This window comes from Myotis daubentonii, chromosome 4, assembly GCF_963259705.1.
Source record: "Myotis daubentonii chromosome 4, mMyoDau2.1, whole genome shotgun sequence".
Classification (NCBI taxonomy): domain Eukaryota; kingdom Metazoa; phylum Chordata; class Mammalia; order Chiroptera; family Vespertilionidae; genus Myotis; species Myotis daubentonii.
In genome coordinates this window covers 74,702,537-74,710,639 of record NC_081843.1, presented here as the reverse complement: position 1 = coordinate 74,710,639, position 8,103 = coordinate 74,702,537, and the positions used below count along the sequence as shown (strand labels likewise).

The 8,103-nt window shown below is 44.3% G+C and overlaps 1 pseudogene; it reads right to left on the bottom strand.

Annotated features, from left to right (window-relative positions):
- Window positions 1–4,985: 4,985 nt before the first annotated feature.
- On the bottom strand, window positions 4,986–7,651 carry LOC132233853 (keratin, type II cytoskeletal 8-like; annotated as a pseudogene).
- Window positions 7,652–8,103: the final 452 nt, after the last annotated feature.

Here is an 8,103-nt window from a genome sequence, read left to right as displayed (position 1 = left end):
TATGAGACCAGCTGTCCCCAAACGAAACATTTAGAGCTATAGTCACATTTATTAGCACAGAATTGATTTACAAAACTCAAGGAGGGCACGGAATTCCTATGAACTGTAAATTAGTAAATTGCTTTTTAATCTACCATAAAAGATCACTGAAAAGTCCTTTTAAAATCAAAGGTCTGCTAATTCAATCATGAACACATTTGCCCAATGGTGCTCAAGGCAAGAGGAAATCTTAAATGCTGTGCAATTACCATTTAAGACATATAATTTAAGGAATGATTTAAGTTTAATTACAATATCGAATGCAGATATATGCTATTTTGAGGAGACATTGGCCTTGACACTAATATTTGCTTTCAAAATATTTTTTGAAATATTGCATTGTGTGCTTTCTGATCAGACCTACTTCTCTGTGAGCCACAGAAGACAACAGTGAAAACGGCTGTCATTTTTGGGGCAGAGTGTGTGCTCCCTAAGCTTCAGGGTAGAGAGAGGACAAGAGAAGAAGAGGTTGAGTTAACAGGGAGTAGGGACTGCAGGATACACACTCCATCAGAAATAGGATTTGTTCTAGTTCAACAATATGCCCTCATGTTACAGATGCAGAAACTGAGACACAGAAAGGTGAGGTGATTTGCTAGCCATCAGTTAAGGCCCAAAGTCAGAACTAAAACCCAGTCCTTCCTCTGAATTCACCAGCTCTCAAATTCGAACGTGCTTAGAAATTATCTGGAGATCTTCTCGGTATGGCGATTCCTGCCCCTTTCATTTTGACTCTGCAGGACTGAGGTGCAGTTGCATCTTTAACAAATCCAGGCGATATGAATACAAGTGGATCCAGAGACCACATTTTGAGAAATTCTGCTCTAGATCAGGTGTCTTATGGCAGATTCTTTTCAATTTATGAAGCTATTCAGCTAATCAATCCAGAAGTGAAAGCCCTTTGAAAATTGCACAAATGCACCTGCAATATTCCCGGGCTGGTAAACGTTGCCCCTCAGTACACATTTCTACTCACCGGAGGACCCGGGAGCAGCGTCCTTACCAGGGTGCTGGGTAGAACTGCAGAACCTCAGGCACTACCACAGACCACACAGACCGAGTGAGTCAAATCTTCATGTTAACCAAATCCTTCGGTGATTTTGAATGCACAGCAAAGTTTGAGAAGCACTGATGCAAGGTTCAGGAGCCTGCTCTGGTTATCTATCGCTGCATAATACATTACCACAAAACCTTGTAGTATACAAACACAACAATACTATTTTCTCTCATGATTTTATGGGTTAGGACTCACCTGGACAATTTGTTCTCTTCCATGGTGATCAGCACAACCAGACCTGGGGCCTCGTATCTCCTTTATACGGCATATTCTGGGGCTGGAATGTTCAATATGGTGCCTTCATTCACATGACTGGAATTTGGGCTGAAATGGGTGGAAACTGGGATGTGGAAAGCAATGTTCTATTTTCATGTAAGGTGGTCTCAGGAGAGTCAGACTTCTTACCCAGCAGCTGACTTCCCCTAGGGTGAGGGCTCAGACACTGGTCATGAGCCACACAGCCCACCCACATTCCAGGGGAGGAAACATGGACCACAATTCTCTGTCTCTAACTTACCACAGCGCTTGCTAGCAGTGCAAGGGAAATGCTTAGGGCTGTGAAGCACCTTGAGCCAGTCCATCATCAAAGAGCCAGACTGTGAGGTCCAAACTGCAAATAGCATGAGAGGTGAGAAAAGGGGGGTTAGCTGGGAAAGGCTTTTCAGGAGGAGATGGGACTCAAATCGGTTTTAGAAGCATGAATAGGGGCTGGTCAAGGAGAAAGAAAGGAAATGGGCATTCCAGAATAATCTCTAGATCTACCACAGCCTCGGGCTAGTTTGTTTTTGCAACCTCCACCCTTCCTGCCCGACCTCTCACACTATACACACACACACCACTCCACTCTGGGCCTTAGGTTTCCACCACACTGTAAAGATACCCATGTTGTTGTCTTCTCATAGCAACATTGTGTGAGTTTACAAAGCAGAAACTGCTTTTCAGATTAAAGTTTCCAAAGAAATCTGAAATGGGCCACAGCCTCACCACCACACCAAGTATTCAAAGAAATCAGGCAGCTTTGGACAATACCAGAGAAAGTGGTTTGCTCAAATCTGAGTAATTTCCTGCCTAGAAAGGATAGATCGTTCTAGGCCTTGCTTTTCCTCTGCTCTAAGTGGGAACATTCAGATTTTGCATAGGAAACCCAGTCCCTGGAAGGATACTTGGATGCAGAGAAGCAGCCCGAAGTATGTGTACAAATAAACAATTTTTTAAAAAGCAGGAAGCCCAATGGAACATAAAGTATGGTCCCAATTACATAAAATGTTAAAATACTAGAAGTAATGCCATAACGTTAACAGTTGTGAAAATATGCATGATTTTTTTCCTCTTTTCCATATTTTGGTAAGTTTTTCACAATGAACATGGGCTATTTTCATAATCATAACAACATGCCTGATCAAAAGATGTATTTTGATTTTCAAAGAATGTTCTAGGAACCCTCACATAGCAATGGATTCTTCAAAAACACCGTTTTCACAAACCCTGTCACAAATCCTTCTAGAAGCCCACATACAAGTATTTGCCCTGATAAATGCCAGTTCTGTTCTTCAAGATTTACTTGTCAGGAAATCAAGACACACAGAATGAGTTATTTCAGAAGGAAATGTTCCAGGATTCTGGAAACAGATGATGCTTTCTTTCAATCGGTTGTCATTCTTCTCCTTCACTAAGATATTGTCATCACTCTGGCTTTAACGCAGCTTGACAGTAGCCGCATTTTGGTGTTGGTCTTCATCTCTTTGGGTAAAAGTCTGTGGATTGAGGCTCAGCTCATAGCTGTTTTTATACTAATCAGACACGGGGACTAAATTAGAACAAGAATGGGTCCGAGGTGGGATCATGTGAAGCCGACCGCCTCCCAGCAGGCATTTTATGCTCAGGACCTCATTCTCATGAACGCTGACTAGGCCATTGGCCCTCACTTTTATAGGCCAGAGGGCTGTTCACTCCCTATCATAACCTATTGGCAGCATAACCCTTCGCTTACTTTGCTTATTCACTCCCAGTTTGTGCTGCTGCTAAAATATTCTGCTTTTCAGCTGCCATTATCAGCGTCAAAATCATCCCTAGTCTAAGGCACCAGCCTTCCCAGAGCAGAAACCACAGACTCAGCAGCCAGGATGTCATCAGCATACCCAAGATTACATCATCTCCTTCTGCCAACCTTAATACCACTATGGTAACCATCAACAGCAATAGCCATGATTATTTCAGTAGAAATATTGAACGGATGTGACAGCCTTGTCAAACTCCTTTGCTGGTGTCCAACCACTCTGTTATACCTTTTGCAAGTCTAAAATCTCTCTTCTGGCCATAATAGAGACGGCGTGCGCTGACCTCCCACGTGGGAAACTATGCCTGTAGCATCAATTGGCATCTCAAATACCAACTACCAACACCAACTTATATATATAGCCCGCCGGTCACATTCTTCTTCTTTGACTCTCAGGACGGCTGAGCCTGCAGTGGAATAACTTGAAGGAGCACTGGATTTCCTTTCAGAAGTTTTGCATTTCTAGGTCCTTACTACCTATAAACCTTGAGCAAGTCACTTTGAACTTGTTTCTTGTCGGTAAAATACCTACCTCTTTTCAACCCAGTTTGATAATTAAATGAAATGGTACATTTAAAAATAACAAATTAGGAAAATAGGTAAACAAATACTTGTACATGCTTGTTCATAGTAGCACTATTCACAATAGCCAAGAGATGAAAGCTACCCTACTGTCCATCAACAGATGAATGGATACACAAAATGTGATATGTGATACAATGGAATGTTGTTCAGCTATAATATGGAATACTGTATATACATGGTACCTTGTGGATGAACCTAGAAATACTGGTACATGCTGCATCATGAATGAACCTAGAAAACTTGTGCTAAGTGAAAGAAGCCAGGCGTAAAATGTCACATGTTGCAATGCTTCCATTTATATAAAATACCCAGAATAGGTCATTCTATAAAACAGAAAACAGATTTGTGCTTGTGAAGGGTGGAGGGGAGATGGGAGAGACTGTTAAATGGATATAGGTTTTTGGGGGGTGATGGAAATGTTTTGGAACTAGGTTGAGGTGGTGGTAGCACAACATTGTGAATGTACTAAATATCACTGAATTGGTCACTTTAAGGTGATTAATTTTATGTCATATAAATTTTACCTAAATAAATAAAAGTTATAAACAAGCACCTGAAAGTCCTAGTTAGTATATCCCAGAGATAAAACTGTCTCAGAAAGATTAAGTGACAGATGAAAGGACAAACACTTAAAAAACAAAACAAGCAAATCAAAACAACATAAAACAAGAAATGCACTCTGAGACTAGAATTCTGGTCTTCTGATGCACCAGGTAGGTCTCCCTTATGCCATTACTGCTATCCTCTTCTGCGTGTGGGAATCGCTGATTAGCATTTAAGATCATTCTCTGCTCTGAGTTTCTGCCTGTTGCCTAATCCAGTCCACCGACTGCATTTTCCCTCTCCCCCTCCCCTTGTTAATTCACAGCGATACTAAGACAAAGTGATAATCTGACCTCAAGATTGGGGTCTTTGGAAAACCAGAAGAGCTTCTCTATCTCTGTATCTTCTTTATCTAAAGAGAAGGTTCCTGAATGCCTAGTGGTTCTCTGAGAAGCTAGGGAGCTTTGCTACAAATGTATTAGCTTGGGCCCCATCCCAGTCCAACTGAAGCAGAATCTGTTGGTCCTTTGGAGCCATACAAAATAATACGAATGTTTCAAATGCAAAGTCTATCTTCCACATCATGTGCAGCTCTTCAGATGTCTGACTCCAGGCACTGTGTCCACCCATGTCTTCTCCCTAGTAATACTTGTTGCCTTAAAGTCTATTTTGTCCAGCAATAATGCAACTACCAGCTTTCTTTTTCTACTCTTTTTTAACATGTAACCAGCCGCTGGTAGTCTTGGTGTGGATACCCAGACTCCAGCCAGTTCTCCTTGCCCTCCAGCAGCTTGCGGTAGGTGGCAATCTCCACGTCCAGGGCCAGTTTGGCATTCATGAGCTCCTGGTACTCACACAGCTGCTGGGCCATGTCCTGCTTGGTGTTTCTCAGAGCGGCCTCCAGCTCAGCCGCCTTGAACTGAGCATCCTTGATGGCCAGCTCCCCACACTTCCCAGCATCGGCGATGGTGGCCTCCAGGGAAGTCTTCTGGTTTTGAGACCCTCAAGCTCAGCCTGGAGTCGGCTGATGTTCCGGTTTGTTGTAATAAAATAAAGAAATGTTTAAAATGTTTAAAGAATGTTAGAAAAGTTTTAAAAAGTTTGGGTTAACTTTCCTTAAAACTTAAAGTGTGATATTAAGAACACATTCCCCACTGCCTTGAGGTGTGTGTACCCCAGAGATAAGGGTTTGAACTGACTCAGAGTGACTTGTCAAGATAAACACTTGCATGAGTGACATACTCTCCTTAGCCCCCTTGCCTTGTTTGAAATTAACATATGTGCATTGATGTAAATCACTGATAGCCACCTGAGCTGCTAGGGGTATGAACAAGCTTTAAATATGGACCCCAGCCAGCTAACGATGCTCACCTGTCAAGACAGCTACAAAGGCCCACCCCTTTGTCGGTCTGACAAGCGACGCGACGGGACATCACGCTCCTCTCCCTGCCAGACGACAGAAAAACGGCTAACAACCCCCGATTGAGATGTGACCGAGCTCTCAGGTGAGAAACGCCAGACCCCCTGTGCCTAGATCAGACCAGCCCAGCTGCTGGACCCCAGAGGACAGCACCATGGGGATCCCTAACTAAGTTTGTACCCACAGCTCAGGAATTTGTGTGAGTAATAAAAAAAGCTGTGTGATTTGCAACTGCATGTTTCATGTGGTGTGATTCCTGCTGTAGTTAATTGAACTATTTTGCATACGCTTAAAATTTAAATTAAAGGGCCACAATGGGTTCTTAAACTTGACGGGAGGGCCGGAACAAAAGCATGGATGGAGTGTTTGTGTGAACTAATATAAATTCAAAGTAAACATCATTACATAAAAGGGTACGGTCTTTTTTTTTTTTTTTTTTTAGTTTTATTCATTTCAAATGGGCCGCATCCAGCCAGCGGGCCATAGTTTGCCCACAGCTGCCTTAGATAAACACCCCAGATCCTTTCCCAGGATCTACTTGGGACACGGTTCATCTTAGAAATCTCAGTCTTCATGTGATGCAGGTCATCCCCATGCTTTCCAACCAACATCTGAAGTTCCTCATACTTGATCTAGTACATGGTTTCAGCCTTAGCCCAGCTGTGGTTTGTGATGTCCTCATGCTGGGATTTGACCTTGAAGTCCAGAGAGCAGTTGTTGTCCATGATTAGCACCACAGATGTGTCCAAGATCTGGGACTGCAGTTCACAAATGTCCTTTCATACAGCTGCTTATAGAAGTTGATCTCATCGGTCAGCCCTTTCAGGTGGGACTCCAGCTCTACCTTGTTCATGTACGCTTCATTCACATACTTCTTGATGAGGACAAATTTATTCTCCATCTCTGCGCTTGTTGATCTCATCCTCGTACTTATTCTTTAAGTCCTCCACCAGTCCCTGCATGTTGCCAAACTCTGCCTCCAGCCTCAGTTTCTCTGGAGCCAGTGTGTCCACCTGCCACTGAAGGGTGTTGATGCAGCCCTCAAACACGTGGTCCATGTTACTGCGAGTCATCTTCTGCTGCTGCACAAGGCTCCATTTGGTCTCCAGAATCTTATTCTGCTGCTTCAGGCCTCGGACCTTATCTACGAAGGAAGCAAACTTGTTGAGGGCCTTGATCTGCTCCTTCGCCTGGTTGTGCACGGCCTGGATTAATGCCGGTGGTCTTGATCCAGCATCTAGAAGGGTTCAGGAATCTGGAGAAGGCACTGTGTGTAAATTAATCAAGAGTCCAGAAACGAAACATAATTTTGAAAGGCATTTTGGGGAGTCAGAGAAGACTTAGCTAAAGGAACTAAGTTCTCCTTGTCTCAGGACCCCTTGCTCTTTATTAACACAAATTGTCCTAAGACAAGGTAGATATACATCAAAGGCCAGGGTTTGGTATACAGAATCTATTGTCAGATTGGAGGAATTGCCTACGGCTGTTCAGGTGTTTGGCCAATAGGAGGCAATAACATGTAGATTAAGATGCCCTTAGCTGTCTGGCAGCAAGCAACAATTTATGCATCCTTTTCAGGTTTGGGGAAATGCCTTTAGCCATTTCCAGATGATTCAGCCCTGCTGACATGCTGGAATTGGCTTCCGGCACTGGATGTTAGGGTCCACCTCCAGCTTCAGGGGGCTCAGCAGGCTTTGGTTCACTTGGACACCTGTGTTGCTCCCCATACTCCCAGCCCTACCATATCCCTGGCCAGAATGGGCACTCTGGTAGCTGCTGCCCACCTGGGAAAAGGCCAAGGAGCTGGTGTGGGTGCTGGGCCCACTGGAGTACGAGCAGCTGCTGAAGGCCTGGGTGCCAGAGGTGGACACCTTGTAGGTCTTCTGGGTCACTCTTGTGGACATGGTGGAGGCTGGAGTGGAGGCGAGGAGGCTGAACCAAACAGAGATTCTAGAAGGAGAGCCAAAAAGTGTTATGCCCAGATTTCAAGATTCCCAAGAGCCCACCAGGGAGCCAGCGAGTCGGATGCAAAAGCAAAGAGTCCTTTATTTCAAGCTAGCTCGAGCTCCCCGTCCACCACACTCACCGACACAACGGCAAGCCAAGTAGCAGAGAGAGAGAAGCCTGATGGGACTAGGAGTTTTATAGGGGGGTGGAGTAAGGGCAGGAGAGAGAACTGTGGGCCCCGCCAATTGGCCAGGTGCGAGTCAGTGTCTCATTACACAGGATGTGGTCATATTGATGGCGTGCACTTCCCTTGATTATCATTGGTTAGTCCAGAGAAATCCTGGGTGTGGCTAGCAGAGGCTTCTTCCAGGAAGAAGCCTTGCCGAGCACATGGCTCTGCTCAAAAATGGAGAACCCAGGGTAAGATGGAGGGCGTAGTCCTCGCCCTTTCAAAAG